The sequence below is a fragment of the Gorilla gorilla genome, chromosome 6, assembly GCF_029281585.2.
Source record: "Gorilla gorilla gorilla isolate KB3781 chromosome 6, NHGRI_mGorGor1-v2.1_pri, whole genome shotgun sequence".
NCBI lineage: Eukaryota > Metazoa > Chordata > Mammalia > Primates > Hominidae > Gorilla > Gorilla gorilla.
In genome coordinates this window covers 86,160,009-86,178,343 of record NC_073230.2, presented here as the reverse complement: position 1 = coordinate 86,178,343, position 18,335 = coordinate 86,160,009, and the positions used below count along the sequence as shown (strand labels likewise).

At 55.7% G+C, this 18,335-nt stretch overlaps 1 protein-coding gene across 1 annotated transcript in view; it reads left to right on the top strand.

Moving 5' to 3' along the window:
- The window catches only part of LOC129534750 (uroplakin-3b-like protein 1), a 128,674-nt gene that overhangs the window by 41,696 nt on the left and 68,643 nt on the right, over positions 1–18,335 (top strand). The window lies entirely within an intron of this gene.

Sequence of the window (18,335 nt, the reverse complement as noted above, 5' to 3'; positions counted from 1 at the left end):
GGAAAAGAGCTTTGGCAGCTCGCACGTCATGCAGGTCATCTACACGGACGACGCCGGCAGGCCCCAGACTGCCTACCTGCAGTGCAAGGTGCGGGGAGGGGAGCAGGTGCTGTGGGAGTGGCCTGAACACTGTGGGAGTGGCTTGGGTGCTGTGGGAGAGGCCTGGGTACTGTGGGAGTGGCATGAGCCCTGTGGGAGTGGCCTGAGCTCTATGGGAGTGGCCTGGGCGCTGTGGGAGTGCCCTGGATGCTGTGGGAATGGCCTGGGTGCTATGGGAGTGGCCTGAGCTCTGTGGGAGTGGCCTGGGTGCTGTGGGAGGGGCCTGAGTGGACTGGATGAGAAAAGAGTTGATTGAGCCTCTCGCCCCCCTACCAGCTACATCAGGCACCGCAGGGTGTGTCTAATCTGGGAGGTGTCAGGGACAGGTGTGTGTGTGTTGTCCAGGGGCCTGAGCCCCCAGGAGGCCATGGCCCATGTCTTTCCCTGGGCATCCATGTGTAGGTCTGTGTGTGGGTCTGTGTGTGGGCCAGTGCACAGACAGGTGCATCCCCGTGATGTGAAATTTGCACATTGCACCCATTTGTTGGAAACTATTTCCAGATAACTGAGATGGGGGCCAGGCACGCTGGTTCACGCGGATAATCCCGGCATTCTAGCCGGGGCAACAGAGCAAGACCCTTTCTCTAAAAAAGAAAGTCTGAGCTGGCACCTGTGTGGTTCTGTGTCTGTATCAATGCCTAATAATCAAACATTATGCTCTGTGTGGCTCTGGGTGCGTGTTCTCAAGTAACCTTCTCATCTGTTCCTTCATTAACTGATTCATTCATTTATTTAAAAAATACTTACTGAGCACCTCCTAGGTTCCAGGCATGATTCTAGGTGAGGGGATATAGTGGCAGATGAGGCAGAGTCCTGCCCTCATGGAGCTGATATCCCAGGGAGAAGATGGGCCAATAAATACATGTTTCAAATGTCGGCTCATGCCTGTAGTCCCAGTACTTTGGGAGGCTGAGGTGGGAGGATCACTGGAGGCCAGGAGTTTGAGAACAGCCTGGCCAATGTAGCAAGACCCCATCTCTACAAAAAAAAAATTAGCCAGCCGTGATGGCATGCACCTGTGATTCCAGCTACTTGGGAGGCTGAGGCAGGAAGATAGCCTGAACCCAGGAGTTGGAGGCTGCAGTGAACTATGATCACACCACTGCACTCCAGCCTGGGCTACAGAGTGAGTCCCATGAGTTGAAGGCTGTGATCCACAGGGGGTTGACCAGAGCTGGGTGAGGATGTGAGGCCAGGCTCAGCAGTCGCCCTGAGGCAGCTACCCTGTGACCTGAGGCCAATGCCTGCCAACTGTGATCTCAGTTTCCCCAAATGTAAAACAGCTGGAGAGGCTGGGCACGGTGGCTCACGCCTGTCATCCCAGCACTTTGGAAGTCCGAGGCGGGCAGATCACCTGAGGTCAGGAGTTCGAGAGCAGCCTGGCCAACAGGGTGAAACCCTGTCTCTACTAAAATGACAAAATTAGCTGGGCGTGGTGGCAGGCGTCTGTAATCCCAGCTACTCAGGAAGCTGAGGCAGGGAGAATTGCTTGAACCTGGGAGGCAGAGGTTGCAGTGAGCCGAGATGACGCCACTGCACTCTAGCCTGGGCGACAGAGCGAGGCTCCGTCTCAAAAAAATAAAATAAAATAAATAACAGCCAGAGAGAGGCAGCCCTGTGCCCCATCCAGAGCAGAGAGGAATGTCAGGGGGTAGTGATTGGTGGTGAACAGTAGGGTCTGGCACAGGGAAAACACATCAGTGGCAGAGCCAGTTGTTATAGGGGTAGGGGGAGATACAAGGAAGGTCCCAGCCCAGGGCCTGGGAGTGGCCTGGGCACATGCTGAGGGTTCTCTCCTGCAGGACAGCCACAGTGTGGAAGACCCTGTGCCCCTTCTGGGGTGAGGAGTACCAAGTGCACCTGCCGCCCACCTTCCACGCTGTGGCTTTCTACGTCATGGATGAGGATGCCCTCAGGTGAGTGCCCCCCTCTCCAGCTGCGACCCAGACCTCGCCATCTGATTCCTCCCTGGCCCATTTCACCACCAGGACTCCTGGGTCCTTTTTGGCATCCTCTTTGCAGCCTGGAGGGAGGCAGAGCCTGGGGGCCTGGGAGGGCGAAAGGCTTGAGCGTGTGGGTGTGCACATGCGTGGCTCCATGGTGCATGCGCCACATACACACGTGTGTGTGCAGGCATGCGGGCACAAGTGTGCATGGACTACACGTGTGCGTGCAGGTGTGAGCTGTGAGATGGGCACCCAGAGAGTGTGAGCTTGGCATGTGTGGGCATGTGAGAAACCTATCACATCCCCCTAGAGGGTCCAGAACCCACAGCCTACAGAAGGGCCACAGGTCCAGCTCTGTTGGGTTACTCTGGAAATGACAGCGGTGTCCACCACCCTGCTCCCCCCAGGGGGGCCCTGAACTTGGTGGGAGGTCCCAGAGGGCAGATACTGAAGCCCTGCCCAGCTCTGCCTTCATCTCCCTCCTCTAGCCGGGACGACGTTATCGGAAAGGTCTGCCTTACAAGGGACACCATAGCCTCTCACCCTAAGGGTAAGTTCTCCCTTCCCTCCCGCACTGGTCTGCCCAGTCCCTGGCCTCCCTCCCACTCGGAGACCTCCCCTCTAGGCTCCGTCTGGTCTCCTGCTCAGGGAAAGCCATTTCTACTCTCCCCAGAAGCCGGGGCCACGTTCTGTACTCCTGGCCTCTGTTCTGCAGCATGTTCCCAAGCCTGGTTGTTACTGCCTCTTCCCTAGCGTGAAGAGGGGCTGCTATGGGTGGAATCTGAGGCCTCTGCTGGCAGAAGAAGGGGCCTCCTTACACTTTATTGCTGAAGCATAGGGACCCCTTCTCCAAATCAGGCCAGCTCCTTCTGTAACCCATGGGGTCGCCTCCATCTGGGCCCTAGTACTACTGTGTCCTAAGTCTGAAGGGTTGGCCTAGAGCCAGTCCAGGCTGGAGGTCCCTTTCAATTATTTCTGGGATGCAGACATTGTTTTGTGTTATTGTTTTTACAATTTTTATATAGTTTTTTTTTTTAAAAAAAAAAAAAAAAGGCCGGGCACGGTGGCTCACACCTGTAATCCCAGCACTTTGGGAGGCCGAGACGGGTGGGTCACAAGGTCAGGAGATCGAGACCATCCTGGCTAACACGGTGAAACCCCATCTCTACTAAAAATACAAAAAAATTAGCTGGGCGTGGTGGCAGGCACCTGTAGTCCTAGCTACTTGGCAGGCTGAAGCAGGAGAATGGCTTGAACCCGGGAGGCAGAGCTTGCAGTAAGCTGAGATCGCGCCACTGCACTCCAGCCTCAGCAACGGAGCAAGACTCCACCTCAAAAATAAATAAATAAATGAATAAAAAATAAAAATAAAAAATAAAATAGAGGCCGGGTGCAGTGGCTCACACCTATAATCCCAGCACTTTGGGAGGCCGAGGCAGGTGGATCACCTGAGGTCAGGAGTTCAAGACCAGCCTGGCCAACATGGCAAAACTCTGTCTCTACTAAAAATACAAAAAATTAGCTGGACGTGGTGGTGGGCACCTGTAATCCCAGCTACTCAGGAGGCTGAGGCAGGAGAATCGCTTGAATCCAGGAGGCGGAGGTTGCAGTGAGTCAAGATCACGCCATTGCACTCCAACCTGGATGACAGAGCAAGACTCCATCTCCAAAAGAAAAACAAAGATGGAGGCCGGGCATGGTGGCTCACACCTGTAATCCCAGTGGCAACTCACTTGAGATTAGGAGTTCAAGACCAGCCTCGTCAACATGGTGAAACCCTGTCTCTACTAAAAATATAAAAATTACCTGGGCATGGTGGCACTCACCTGTAATCCCAGCTACTAGGGAGGCTGAGACAGGAAAATCTCTTGAACCTGGGAGGCAGAGGTTGCAGTGAGCCAAGATTGCGCCATTGCACTCCAGCCTAGGTGACAGAGCAAGACTCTGTCTCAAAAAAAAAAAAAAATGGAGATGGGGGTCTCACTCTGTTGCCCAGGCTGGTCTTGAACTCCTGGCTTTTGACAGATCCTCCCGCCTTGGCCTCCCCAAGGTGCTAGGATTACAGGTGTGAACCACCATGCTCTGCCCAGACATGATTTTGAGGGTTCAGCCCTGTGCCAGCCTCACTGTGTGTGACCTTGGGCAGCTCTTGCCTTCTCTGGGCTTCTCTGAGGGTTCAAACCAGTTCTTGGATGCTATGGGCTCTGCCATCAGAGCCTTTGTGTGACGCTTACTGGCTTCCCCCCACACACACCTGCTCCTGTCTGTGACGCTGGGCCAGGGATGGGGGCAGGGCGGAGGCAGGTTCTGCTGACTCATGGGGCTTCTTGGCCCCTGCCAGGCCAAAGGCCTTTCCCACCTGCAGCCTTAGCCAGCATCTCTGGGGTCTAGTGGCCCCAGTGAGGCTATTCCTCCGGGTGCCTTGTAGCTTCCCCATCCAGGCCTCAGACCCTCCTCCCAGCAGCCCTAGGGGAGGGCCACTCTCTTCCTGTTTTAAGATGGGGAATCTGGCTGGGTACAGCGGCCCACACTTATAATCCCAGCACCTTAGGAGGCTGAGGTGGGAGGATGGCTTGAGGTCAGGAGTTTGAGACCAGCCTGAGCAACATAGCAAGACTCTATCTTTTTTTTTTTTTTTTTTGAGATGGGGTCTTGCTCTGTCACCCAGTCTGGAGTGCAATGGCGCAATCTTGTAGCTTCTCCATCTGGGCCTCAGACCCTCCTCCCAGCAGCCCTAGGGGAGGGCCACTCTCTTCCCGTTTTAAGATGGGGAATCTGGCTGGGTACAGCGGCCCACGCTTATAATCTCAGCACCTTGGGAGGCTGAGGTGGGAGGATTGCTTGAGGTCAGGAGTTTGAGACCAGCCTGAACAACATAGGAAGACTCCATCTTTTGTTTTTTTTTTTTTTTTTTGAGATGGGGTCTTGCTCTGTCACCCAGTCTGGAGTGCAATGGCGCGATCTGAGTTCAAGCAATTCTCCTGCCTCAGCCTCCTGAGGAGCTGGGATTACAGGCATGTACCACCACACCTGGCTCACAGGGTGAGACCCTGTCTCTAAAAACGAAGACGACAAAAGTGACACAATAGTGAGGGCACAGGCCCCAGGTCACTGACTTAGATTCTAATCCCAGCTCTTCCAACTGCTGTTTCTTCACCTGCTGAGCCTCAGTTTCCCCATCTGTCATTGGGGATACCAGCCCCTGCTTCACGGGTGCCTAGGGGATTCCCAGGAGATTATGGAGGTGCCTCAAGGTGCCTGGTGGGGCTGAGGGTGGAGGGTATGGGGGTTCAGGGCCGGGTCCCTGGCTGAGCTGACCCCACAGGTTTCAGCGGGTGGGCCCACCTGACGGAGGTCGACCCCGATGAGGAGGTGCAGGGCGAGATCCACCTGCGGCTGGAAGTGCGGCCAGGGGCCCGGGCCTGCCGGCTACGCTGCTCTGTGCTGGAGGCCAGGTGAGACTCAGGGGCCTGGGGGCGGGCAGTGGGTCCCCTGCAACTAGAGAAACCCAGTGAGGAAGCTGAGCCCCCCCTTGCCCCACCTCTACCTCCTGGTCCCAGAGCTGGCCACCTCCCATCAAAGCCTGCTCTCAAGAGAGGGTCTCGCCAGGCACGGTGTCTCACACCTGTAATCCCAGCACTTTGGGAGGCCGAGGCAGGTGGTTCACCTGAGGCCAGGAGTTCAAGACCAGCCTGACCACCATGGTGAGACCCTGTCTCTACTAAAAATACAACAATTAGCCGGGCATGGTGGCAGGCGCCTGTAATCTCAGCTACTCAGGAGGCTGAGGCAGGAGTCTTGAACCCAGGAGGCAGAGGTTGCAGTGAGCCGAGATGGCGCCACTGCACTCCAGCCTGGGTGACAAGCGAGACTGCATCTCAAAAAAAAAAAAAAAGAAAGAAAGAAAGAAAAAAGAGAGGGTCTGGGGAGGTTTTCTGGACTTGAAGATGCTTCTTGGGTGATTTCCACTCAAGGGGATATGTCCCTTAAGGGACAGTCTAATGTTCTCATGGAGGAACTGGAGCCATCACAGAGGAGTGGAGTAGGGGGTACGGGTGAGGAGAGCCCGAACTCTGATCACACAGCCTCAGTCCCCCAGTGCTAAGGCCGGCTTCCCTATGTTTAACGCCAGTGTGAACTTGGCCTGGTGGGAGTGTGTGTAAGTGGGTCCCTCGTGGGGCTGGGGGGGGTGGTGAAAAGAGTTGCTGAAAATCTCCCGATGGGCAAATTGAGGGTTCCCCCAAGGAAGGACAGTGGTTTGGATGGTTCCATGGGCCTGAGTCACCTGTGACAGGGCCACCCCCCAACCCCCAGGGTATTTTTAGCTGCAGGCTGCACTCCCGTCTGGGCCTGGGTCTGAGTCACACTCTGTCCGTGAGAAGCATCTTCCCTTCTGGCTCCAAACCCACCTCCCCAAGTCGCTCCCTGCCTGTGAGGCAGGAGGGTGGCCCCCAGCCAGGCAGCCCTATGGAGCCAGTGTTCCCCCCACCCTTGAGGGGTCAGCCTAAGAGGAAGACTTCCCTTGGGCAGAGGGGTGTGGGTCGGATGATGCCCATGTTGCTCACTCTGGCTTCCCGGGAGTTATTTTCTGTCGTGGGAAAATAGAAATGGATGGAAAATGTCTGGGCTTGGGCCAAGCCTCAGCCACGCCCCCACACTCGCTCACTCTCTGGCCTCTGCCATTCATTCCCCCCCGCCCCACCCCAACTCACCCGCTTCCTCCGTCCTTATCCTTTCCGGGCACCAGGCTGTCTGGGGGACAGGCATGCACACGTGTGCACCCGCTCACACACGTGGCCGGGCTCTGGGACCTCGGGGCCACTTCTCCCAGGCACCCATCGTCACCCACGGAGATGGGAGGCATGGAAGCATGTCTCCCTGGCCCTCCCCTCTCTCCAGGAATCTCCCCTCTCCCATCCTCTGGGGCCACAGTGGTTGGCCTTCTAGTGAGTCCTAGCAGGGGAGAGGAATGTCCAGGCCTCTCTCAGAGTGAGGGGACTTGTCCCCCGTTGTCCTCGGCAATGAGACTCCTGCTGCAATTCCAAGTCAGCCTAAGAAGGTCCATTTGCTGCAGAGGAAGAAAGAACATTTCCTCCTTATTTTTTCTGGGGAGATTCTCAATATTTCAGTAAAACCTTGGGGTTTTTTTGTTTTTTGTTTTTGAGACAATCTCGCTCCATCATCCAGGCTGGAGTGCAGTGGCCCGATCTCAGCTCGCTGCAACCTCCACCTTCTGGGTTCAAGCAATTCTCCTGCCTCAGCCTCCCTAGTAGCTGGGATTACAGGTGTGCACCACCACGCCCGGCTAATTTTTTGTATTTTTAGTAGAGACGGGACTTCACTATGTTGGCTAGGCTGGTCTCAAACTCGTGAACTCAGGTGATCTGCCTGCCTCGGCCTCCCAAAGTACTGGGATTACAGGCGTGAGCCACTGCACCCGGGCTGTTTTTTTTTTTGTTTTTTTTTTTTTTTTTGAGGCAGTCTGGCTCTGTCGCCCAGGCTGGAGTGCAGTGGCATTTTCTTGGCTCACTGCAACCTCTGCCTCCCCAGGTTCAAGCAATTCTCCTGCCTCAGCCTCCTTCCCAAAGTGCTGGGATTATAGGAATGAGCCGCTGCACCCAGCCTCAATGTTGGGGTTTTATTAGACAGTCTTGAGGGGGAAGAAAGGCAGGTATGAGAGGCTTAAAATATCAAAGATGAGTGGGCTTTGGTGTTCTTCCACAAAGAGTTCTAAGTAGGGGATACTGGCAGGGTGCAGTGGCTCACTCCAGTAATCCCAGTGCTTTGGGAAGCAGAGGTGGGAGGATCTCTTGAGGCCCGGATTTCGAGACCAGCCTGGGCAACAGCAAGATCCTGTCTCTACAAAAAAATTTAAAAATTAGCCAGGTGTGGTGGGGCACACCTATAGTGCCAACTACTTAGGAGGCTGACGTAGGAGGATTGCTTGAGCCCAGGAGGTGGAGGCTGCAGTGAGCTATGATTGCATCACTGTACTCCAGCCTGAGCAACAGAGCAAGACCCTGTTTAAAAAAAAAAGAAAAGAATAAAAGGGCCAGGCGCGGTGGCTCACGCCTCTAATCCCAGCACTTTGGGAGGCCAAGGCAGGTGGATCACCTGAGGTCAGGAGTTCGAGGGCAGCCTGGCCAACCTGGTGAAACCCCGTCTCTACTAAAAATATGAAAATTAGCTGGGCGTGGTGGCAGGCACCTGTAATCCCAGCTACTCAGGAGGCTGAGGCAGGAGAATTACTTGAACCCGGGAGGCGGAGGTTGCAGTGAGCTAAGATTGCACCATTACACTCCAGCCTGGGCGACAGAGCAAGACTCCATCTCAAAAAAAAAAAAAAAAGCTGGGGGTACCATGACTAGACTAGGGCTGTGTAAAGACCCATCTATGGAGAAAGGGCAGGGCCGCCCATCAGGGCTGCACCTCACTCCTCCACCAAGTAGAGCGACATTACTGGGGCAGACCTTCCAGAAGCACACTCTCTCCCTAAACCTGAGCCCAGTAGCGATTCACTTTTCCATTTTCCTGATGAGGAAACCGAGGCTCAGGGCAGCCCTGGGAATGGAGGGCTGGGAACATTGCCCCGGCGGTTCCCTGGCAGCACTCACACCACCCCCCTGCCACCCCCAGAGCAAGGTGCAGCCACTGGCCTACAGCTGCCCGGTGGGAAGGACCCATGGCCTCTACCTTGGGGGGTTCTTGGCCACATGGGCGATCCTGGGGAGATGGCTATGGGAGCAGGGCCCAGAAAGGGCAGAGGCGCACTGTCCACAGTCAGCTTGCCAGGGACGGAATGTGCCCAGGCCTTTTGGCCCGCTGTGGTTACATAATGGTGGTGACAAGTGGGGGAGGGGGGGCTCAGGGACAAGTCGATGATCCAATCTTCCTCCACCCCCACCAGGGATCTGGCCCCAAAGGACCGCAATGGCGCATCTGACCCCTTCGTCCGAGTGCGCTACAAGGGCCGGACACAGGAGACCTCGGTGAGGAGGCCAGAGGGCAGGGAAGGGGCAGGGGGCTCGGGGGACGTGCCAGCCACGCCCCCGTTGCTCACCTCACCACCTGCTCACCGTCCCCTGGTGGGACAGATTGGGGGCCACAGTCTTACAGAGGAGGCCCAGGGAAAGGGGCGACCTCTCTGAGGGGACATAATAGGTCCCAGGACCTCTGGGGCCAACTTCGCTCACTCCCGGCCATGCTTGGGGGTAAGGAGGGGATTGAGACAGCCGGAGTGGGGTTTATTGATTGAGACAGCCGGAGTGGGGTTTATTTGGGAACACCCATGCTGCCTTCCCCACCCCCAGGAAACGTCCAGAGTCGAGGGCCGAGTCCTGGGCACGAAGACACCAAGGTCTGCTGTCTCAGTATAGTCGCTACTGTTTTTGTTTTGTGTTTTGTGGTGTTTTTTTTTTTTCTGAGGCCAAGTCCCACCCTGTCACCCAGGCTGGAGTGCAGTGGCTGGATCTCAGCTCACTGCAGGCTCTGCCTTCCCAGTTTGAGAGATTCTCCTGCCTCAGCCGCACGAGTAGCTAGGATTACAGGCACACACCACCACACCAGGCTAATTTCTTGTATTTTTAGTAGAGATGGGGTTTCACCATGTTGGCCAGGCTGGTCTCGAACTCCTGGCCTCAAGTGATCCTCCCGCCTCGGCTTCCCAAAGTGCTGGGATTACAGGCATGAGCCACCACGCCCAGCCCTGTGTTTTTTGTTTGTTTTGCTTTGTTTTTTAATATTTTATTTCCATAGGTTATTGGGGAACAGGTGGTGTTTGGTTACATAAGTTCTTAGTGGTGATTTATGAGATTTTGGTTCACCCATCACCCGAGCAGTATACACTGCGCCCAATTTGTAGTCTTTTGTCCCTCACCCCCTTCCCACCCTTCCCCCCTGAGTCCCCAAAGTCCACTGTGTCATTCTTATGCCTTTGCGTCCTCATAGCTTAGCTCCCACATATGAGTGAGAACATAACGATGTTTGGTTTTCCATTCCTGAGTTACTACACTTAGAATAATAGTCTCCAATCCAATCCGGGTTGCTGTGAATGCCATTAATTCATTCCTTTTTTATGGCTGAGTAGTATTCCATCGTATATATATATACCACAGTTTCTTTATCCACTTGTTGATTGATGGACATTTGGGCTGGTTTCACATTTTTGCAATTGCGAATTGTGCTGCTATAAACATGCGTCTGCAAGTATCTTGGCCAGGCGCAGTGGCTCACACCTGTAATCCCAGCACTGTGGGAGGCCAAGGCTGGCAGATTGCTTGAGGCCAGGAGTTTGAGACCAGACTGGCCAACATGGTGAAACCCCGTCTCTACTAAAAATACAAAAATTAGCCGGGCGTAGCGGCAGGCCCCTGAAATCCCAGCTACTTAGGAGGCCGAGGCAGGAGAATCACTTGAACCCAGAAGGCAGAGGTTGCAGTGAGCTGAGATCGTGCCACTGCACTCCAGCCTGGGCGACAGAGCAAGACTGTTTCAAAAACAAAACAAAACAAACAAAACAAAAACATGTGTGCAAGTATCTTTTTTGTATAATGACTTCTCCTCTGGGTAGATACCCAGTAGTGGGATTGCTGAATCAAATGGTAGTTCTACTTTTAGTTAGTTAAGGAATCTCCGCTGTTTTCCATAGTGGTTGTACTAGTTCACATTCCCACCAGCAGTGTAGAGGTATTCCCTGTTCACCACATCCTCATAGTCAGTACTGTTTTGCTGTGTGGCCTCGGATACATCTTTTCCTCACCCTGGGCCTCGGTTCTCCCTATCTGAGAAATGGGTGGGAGCTTGGACAGGACATTTTAACCTCTGCTGTGGCAGAACCTCCAAGGCGAGGAGGCTGTGGGGAGCCCAGGGGAGGTGTCTAGGGCAGCTCTGCCTTTTGCCCAGCCTGGGGAGTCCAGTGGCATCAGCCTAACCCCCTCCCACCCTCCTCTGGGCAGATCGTGAAGAAGTCATGCTACCCACGCTGGAATGAGACGTTTGAATTTGAGCTGCAGGAGGGGGCCATGGAGGCGCTGTGCGTGGAGGCCTGGGACTGGGACCTTGTCAGCCGAAACGACTTCCTGGGCAAAGTGAGCACCACCGCCCCGCCCCCCTCCTCCCCCGGCAGGCTGCACCTGCTGTCCCCCAGCACCTGGTTCCATTGCAGCCATCCCATCCTCAGGGACCTCCCTCCGGCTTCCCCAAAGAGGGACACTCAGGAAGCCTGGGACTACCCCCCCACCTCCACCGTCTGCCAGAACCAGCAACTTCCCCCCACCACCACTGGCACTCGGGGACCCTTGGAAGGGGCCCCTCCCCACTAAGAACAGTAGTTGGCAAGGAGGAGACCTAAGTCTCCCAGCTCCAGGAAAACTGCCACTATGTCCCCAGGTGGTGATCGATGTCCAGAGACTGCGGGTGGCGCAGCAGGAGGAGGGCTGGTTCCGGCTGCAGCCCGACCAGTCCAAGAGCCGGCGGCATGACGAGTAAGTGCATGGAGCTGGGCAGCCGGCCTCAAGGGGTGGGGTGGGGGCTGACATTTGGGAATTGGCTACAGGCAGGCAGGGCAGGGGGGCTGCTCAGGGGTGAGAGGTCAGGAGACACAGCTCCAGGGTCCCCTCAGCCCCTGCCCACCTAGCCAGCATCCTTCTCATCCTGGCTGGGCTCCACCTCCCCTTTATTTATTATTTATTTATTTATTTATTTATTTATTTTGAGATGGAGTCTCACTCTGTCCCCAGGCTGGAGTGCAATGGCGTGATCTCGACTCACTGCAGGCTCTGCCTCCTGGGTTCACGCCATTCTCCTGCCTCAGCCTCCCAAGTAGCTGGGACTACAGGCACCCGCCACCGCGCCTGGCTAATTTTTTGCATTTTTAGTAGAGACAGGGTTTCACCATGTTAGCCAGGATGGTCTCGATCTCCTGACCTTGTGATCCACCCGCCTCGGCCTCCCCAAGTACTGGGATTACAGGCATGAGCCACCGCGCCCGGCCCCTCCCCTTTATTTTTCCCCACAGTTCTGCATTCAGCTCAGCTCTGTCTTCTGCCTTTTTTTTTTTTTTTTTTTTTTTTGAGATGGAGTCTTGCTCTGTCACCCAGGCTGGAGTGCAGCGGCACAATCTTGGCTCACTGCAACCTCCACCTCCTGGGTTCCAGTGATTCTCATGCCTCAACCTCCTGATTAGCTGGGATTACAACTGTGTGCCACCATGCTCAGCTAATTTTTGTATTTTTAGTAGAGACAGGGTTTCACCATGTTGGCCAAGTTGGTCTCGAACACCTGACCTCAAGTGATCCACCCGCCTCAGCCTGCCAAAGTGCTAGGATTACAGGCATGGGCCACCGCACCCGGCCAGGTCTGTCTTCTTAGCTCACAGGTTGTACAGGTCTCCTGCTTTCTGCCTCTGGAAGTTTCTGAAACAAGTACTCAGACATTTTCCCTTTGAAAATTTCCCTGCAGACCTCAGACCAGGGTTCAAGTCTCCAAGGTCAGTGTTCCTGAGCCATAGCTCCAACTCCCTATGCCAGATTCTCCAGGAATAGGGTTGTGAGATAAGATAGGACACCGTTGGCCAGGAGCGGTGGCTCATGCCTGTAATCCCAGCTCTTTGGGAGGCCAAGGTGGGAGGATCACCTGGGGCAAGGAGTTTGAGACCAGCCTGGGCAAGAAAGTGAGACTCCGTCTCTACAAAGAAATAAAAATTAGGCCAGGCGCGGTGGCTCACGCCTGTAATCCCAGTACTTTGGGAGGTCGAGGTGGGCGGATCACCTGAGGTCAGGAGTTTGAGACCAGCCTGGCCAGATGGCGGGCGCCTGTAATCCCAGCTACTCGGGAGGCTGAGGCAGGCAGAATTGCTTGAACCCCGGAGGCAGAGGTTGTAGTGAGCCAAGATTGCGCCATTGCACTCTAGCCTGGGTGACAAAGCTAGACTCTGTCTCAGAAAAAAAAAAAGAACACCCAGTTAAAACTTAATTTCAGATAAACAGTGAATAATTTTTTTTTTTTTTTTTTTTTTTGAGCAGAATCTCACTCTGTCACCTAGGCTGGATGGAGTGCAGTGGCACGGTCTTGGCTCACTGCAACCTCCGCCTCCCAGGTTCAAGCAATTCTCATGCCTCAGCCTCCCGAGTAGCTGGGATTACAGGCATGCGCCTGTACCACCAGTGCAGTGGTGATCATAGCTCACTGTAGCCTCCACCTCCTGGGTGCAAGCAATCCTCGCACCTCAACATTCCAGGTAGCTAGGACCACCTCACCTGGCTAATTTTTTGTAGTTTTAGTAGAGATGGGGTTTCACCGTGATGGCCGGGCTTGATGTTGAACTCCTGATCTGTGCCCAGCTGTGAATACATTTTTAGTATAAGAATAACCGCTGGGCGTGGTGACTCACACTTGTAATCCCAACACTTTGGGAGTTTGAGGCGGGTGGATCACTTGAGGTCAAGAGTTCGAGACCAGCCTGGCCAACATGGTGAAACACCGTCTCTACTAAAAGTACAAAAAATGGTGGTGGGCACCTGTAATCCAAGCTACTTGGGAGGCTGAAGCAGGATAATTGCTTGAACCCAGGAGATGGAGGTTGCAGTGAGCCGAGATCCCACCACTGCACTCCAGCCTCGGTGACAAGAGCGAAACTCCGTCTCAAGAAAACAGCCGGTTGCGGTGGCTCATGCCTGTAATCTCAGCACTTTGGGTGGCCGAGGCGGGTGGATCATGAGATCAGGAGTTCAAGACCAGCCTGGCCAACATGGTGAAATCCTGTCTCTACTAAAAATACAAAAATTACCCGGATGTGGTGGCGGGCACCTCTAATCTCAGCTACTTGGGAGGCTGAGGATGGAGAACTGCTTGAACCTGGGAGGTGGAGGTTGCAGTGAGCCGAGATCGCACCACTGCACTCCAGCCTGGGTGACAGAGCAGGACTCCATCTCAGCAAAAAATAAAAATAAAAAATAAAGAAGAAGAATGACCATGCACTATTTGAGACATACCTATACTAAAAATATTCAAATTTAGGCCGGGTATGGTGGTGCATGCCTGTAATCTCAGCACTTTGGGAGGCCAAGGCAGGAGGATCACTTGAGCCCAGGAGTTCAAGACCAGCCTGGGCAACATAGCAAGACCCCATCTCTAAAAAAAATAGTTAATAAGTAAATAAAATATTCACATTTAACTGGGTGTCTTGGGTCGTTTTGCTAAATCTGGCAGCCTGTCTAGGAAGCCCTCTGGCTTGTTTGCTGTGGCCCACAGCCCTCAATGGTTCAGCTTTGTGTCTCTGTGGAAGGCCCCAGACCCCCATTCCCCCAGTTCCCATCCTTAACAGGGTAGGAGCAGGTGGACGGCTGTGTGTCCAGCACAAGGTATTTCCATAGAACCAGCCAAGGCCCATCTTGCCATCTTATTTTTTTTTTTTTTTTTTTTTTTTTGAGACAGAGTCAGGCTGGAGTGCAGTGGTGCAATCCTGGCTCACTGCAACCTCTGCTTCCTGGGTTGAAGCGCTTCTCCTGCCTCAGTCTCCCGAGTAGCTGCGATTACAGGCACCTGCCACAATGCCTGGCTAATTTTTATATATATATTTTAATAGAGATGGGGTTTTGCCGTGTCAGCCAGGCTGGTCTTGAACTCATGACCTCAAGTGATCTGCCTGCCTTGGCCTCCCAAAGTGCTGGAATTACAGGCATGAGCCACTGCGCCAGGCCCAGGGGCCCATCTTAACACTGCTCTGTGCATGAGGCTCGTGCTGAGCAGGGGCAGTGGGAGCCTTAGAGGCTCCCACTTGGTTCACACCCTTCTCTGTTCTGAACTTCCCTATCAGAACAGGGAAGCTGGGAAGCTCAATCTAATGTGGCAAATTGCTGAACTGGCTCGGGTCTCAGTTTCCCTATTAGGTTGTTATGAGGGTTGGGGATTTGCTTCTGCTGTAAAGTGTACCCATGATGGTGCCATTATCTGGGAGTTGATAGATTCAAGGCTGGCAGCTCCACATACCCAAGCTTGGAGGTGGCAGGGAGCCAGACCTCGAAGACAGATAGAGGTGCCTTGAGTGCAGAGACAGGAAGGGCTTTCCAAAAACAGAAAATAAATAGCCCGGGCAGAGCCTGGGAGGCAGAGCTGTGCAGGGCATCCGGATGGAGGGCATGAGCAGAGAGATGGGAGGCTGGCCCCAAGGGAAAAAACTGGAGGCCATGGGAGCGGTGTGGTCCAGGGTGGCCTGAGTCCCTGGTGGAGAGGTCACAGGCTGCCCATTCCAGGGGCAACCTGGGCTCCTTGCAGCTGGAGGTGCGGCTGCGGGATGAGACGGTGCTGCCCTCCAGCTACTACCAGCCACTGGTGCACCTGCTGTGCCACGAGGTCAAGCTGGGCATGCAGGTGAGGGGGCCTGGGCAGGGTGGGAGGGTCCAGTGGCAGTAGGCCTGTGCGCCTGTCCTTCTAAACCCATTCTGCAGAGCAGAAACCTGAGGTCTGGGGATGTGAGGAGCTGGCCAGTGTCCAGGGCCCCGTCCCCAGCCACCCCTTGGGAAAATGTCCTCTTTCCCTGGGATGCTCTGAGGTCCTCAGAGGGAAAGGTTCGGGATCCCCCGTGCCTCTCCCTGCAGGGCCCAGGGCAGCTGATCCCACTCATCGAGGAGACAACCAGCACCGAGTGTCGCCAGGACGTGGCCACGAACCTGCTCAAGCTCTTCCTGGGGCAGGGGCTGGCCAAGGACTTCCTGGACCTGCTCTTCCAGCTGGAGCTGAGTCGCACCAGTGAGGCCTGGGAAGGAGCTGGGCCCAGAACACTGGGAGGTGTTTGGGGGTGGGTGGGCTCCTCCTGTAGGAGGCAGATGGGGTCAGACAGGAGGGAGGCAAGGAACAGAGCCAAGGGCAGAGGTGGGACAGTGGGCTGGGAGGTGGCGAGGAGGCCCTTTATTGAGGGGCCAGCTTAGATCCCCCAGCCCCAAGGTCCTCTGTCCTCCCCCTCCCCCAAAAGCTTTGTCCCAGCCCCCTACCCACTGGGACCTCTGTTTGTAGGTGAGACCAACACCCTGTTCCGGAGCAACTCTCTGGCCTCAAAGTCCATGGAGTCTTTTCTGAAGGTGAGGTTGCATGCTATATTGTCCTCATCTTGCAAATGACAACACTGAGCTTCAGAGAGAGAGACAGAGGGGGCTGGGACTTCGACTCCAGTGTTCTATCTCCATATTCAGAGCCCTTTAAGGTTAAGAATGTGGGCTGGGCATAGTGGCTCATGCCTGTAATTCCAGCACTTTGGGAGGCTGAGGCGGGCGGATCACTTAAGGTCAGGAGTTCGAGACCAGCCTGGCCAACATGGCGAAACCCCACCTCTACTAAAAATACAAAAATTAGCCTGGCATGGTGGTGGGCACCTGTAATCCCAGCTACTGGGGAGGCTGAGGCAGGAGACTCACTTGAACCAGAAGCCAGAGGTTGTAGTGAGCTCACGCCACTGCACTCTAGCCTGGGCCCCGTGCTAGACTCCGTGCCCCGCAACCCCCCCCAAAAAGAATGTGTGTGTGATTAAAATTTAAGTTAGAGACAGTCTCACTATGTTGCCCAGGCTGGTCTCAAACTCCTGGCCTCAAGTGATCCTCCTGCCTTGGCCTCCCAAAGTGCTAGGATTACAAGGGCTAAGAATTCTAGTCATTCATTCACTCACTCATTCATTCATTCATGAATAAACAGTTTGCCCTGCATGTGTACCTGGCCCCCTCCTGGGCGGATACGGCAGGCAAACGGTGCAAGGGCGGCTGCCGGGAGAAGGTGGGCAGCTGGAGTGGGACTGGGGGAGACAGGATCAGTGTGACCTGCGGTGGTCCTCAGGTGGCCGGGATGCAGTACCTGCACGGCGTCCTGGGCCCCATCATCAACAAGGTGTTTGAGGAGAAGAAGTACGTGGAGCTGGACCCCAGCAAAGTGGAAGTTAAGGATGTAGGGTGAGGCCGGGGGTAACTCCGGGGGGGTGCGGGGCGCAGCGGCAGCGGGTTGGGATCAGGCCCTGTCAGCATGTGTGTTTGTGCTTCTGCCCACCCGTGTATTGTCCCCTGTGTCCGTGTCCTGGCTGCTGTGAGAGCCACTGTTCCTGTCGTGGCCCTGGCGCTGACCGCGACCTCCTCTGCCAACCCGCCCCGTTCCACGCAGGTGCTCCGGGCTGCACCGCCCGCAGACCGAGGCCGAGGTGCTGGAGCAGAGCGCGCAGACGCTGCGCGCCCACCTGGGGGCCCTGCTGAGCGCGCTCAGCCGCTCGGTTCGCGCGTGCCCCGCCGTGGTGCGCGCCACCTTCCGCCAGCTCTTCCGGCGCGTGCGCGAGCGCTTCCCCGGCGCCCAGCACGAGGTGCGCCCTCCACCCGCTGGGCTAGGCTGGGCCGGGTTGGACTGGGCTGGGGCGAGGGGCGAAGAGCGGTGGGGAACCAGGGAGCGCTGGGGAGGACCAGGGAGGCTGTGTCCCGGCGAGGGTCAGGGACGGAGCCTAAGGGGAGGGGGCTGCCAGGAGCCCTGGTGTGGGGGACTCCAGCCCGCGCTCTTCCGCACCCCTCCAGAATGTACCGTTCATCGCCGTCACCAGCTTCCTGTGCCTGCGCTTCTTCTCTCCCGCCATCATGTCGCCCAAGCTCTTCCACCTGCGAGGGCGCCACGCGGACGCCCGCACCAGCCGCACCCTGCTCCTGTTGGCCAAGGTGCGGGCCTTGCGGCCACGGGCGGGATGCACAGCTGGGTGTCCTACCGGGGCCCTGGCCTGGACTGCAGAGTGTTCCCTACCGGCTCCGGCGAGGCCACTGGCACGCCCACGTAGGCACTGCACTTCACAGTTTGCAAAGCCTTCCTGTGGCCACCTTGTCCGAGCTCCATCTCATGGATAAGGGAACAGGCCTGCGAGGGGTCGGGGGTTGCCAAGGCCGCCCATCCTGTCGGTGGTGAATCGCGGGACCTTCCAACCCGGGTCTGCTTACTCTCAGGCTGCACCTATGTGCCCGGCACCGGGGTGGGGTATCCAGTGCAGCAGCGTCAGCTAAACCTACAGAGGAAGGCCCAAGTGGTCTCAGTTATCATAAGGCATCAAACTTCATGATCCTCTCCTCCCTGATCCCTAGTGGGGTTGGAGGGGGCCCGTGGGCAGGGCCTCTGTCGCCTCTGCCTCCATCGCTACAGCTGAGTAGCAAAGACTTGGGGAGGGGGGGTGGGAGGGGGTGCAGTGGCTAGGCCCCTAACCTAGCAGAACCTGGTCCTTCCTGCTGTCACCTCCAGGCAGTCCAGAACGTGGGCAACATGGACACGCCGGCTTCCAGGGCCAAG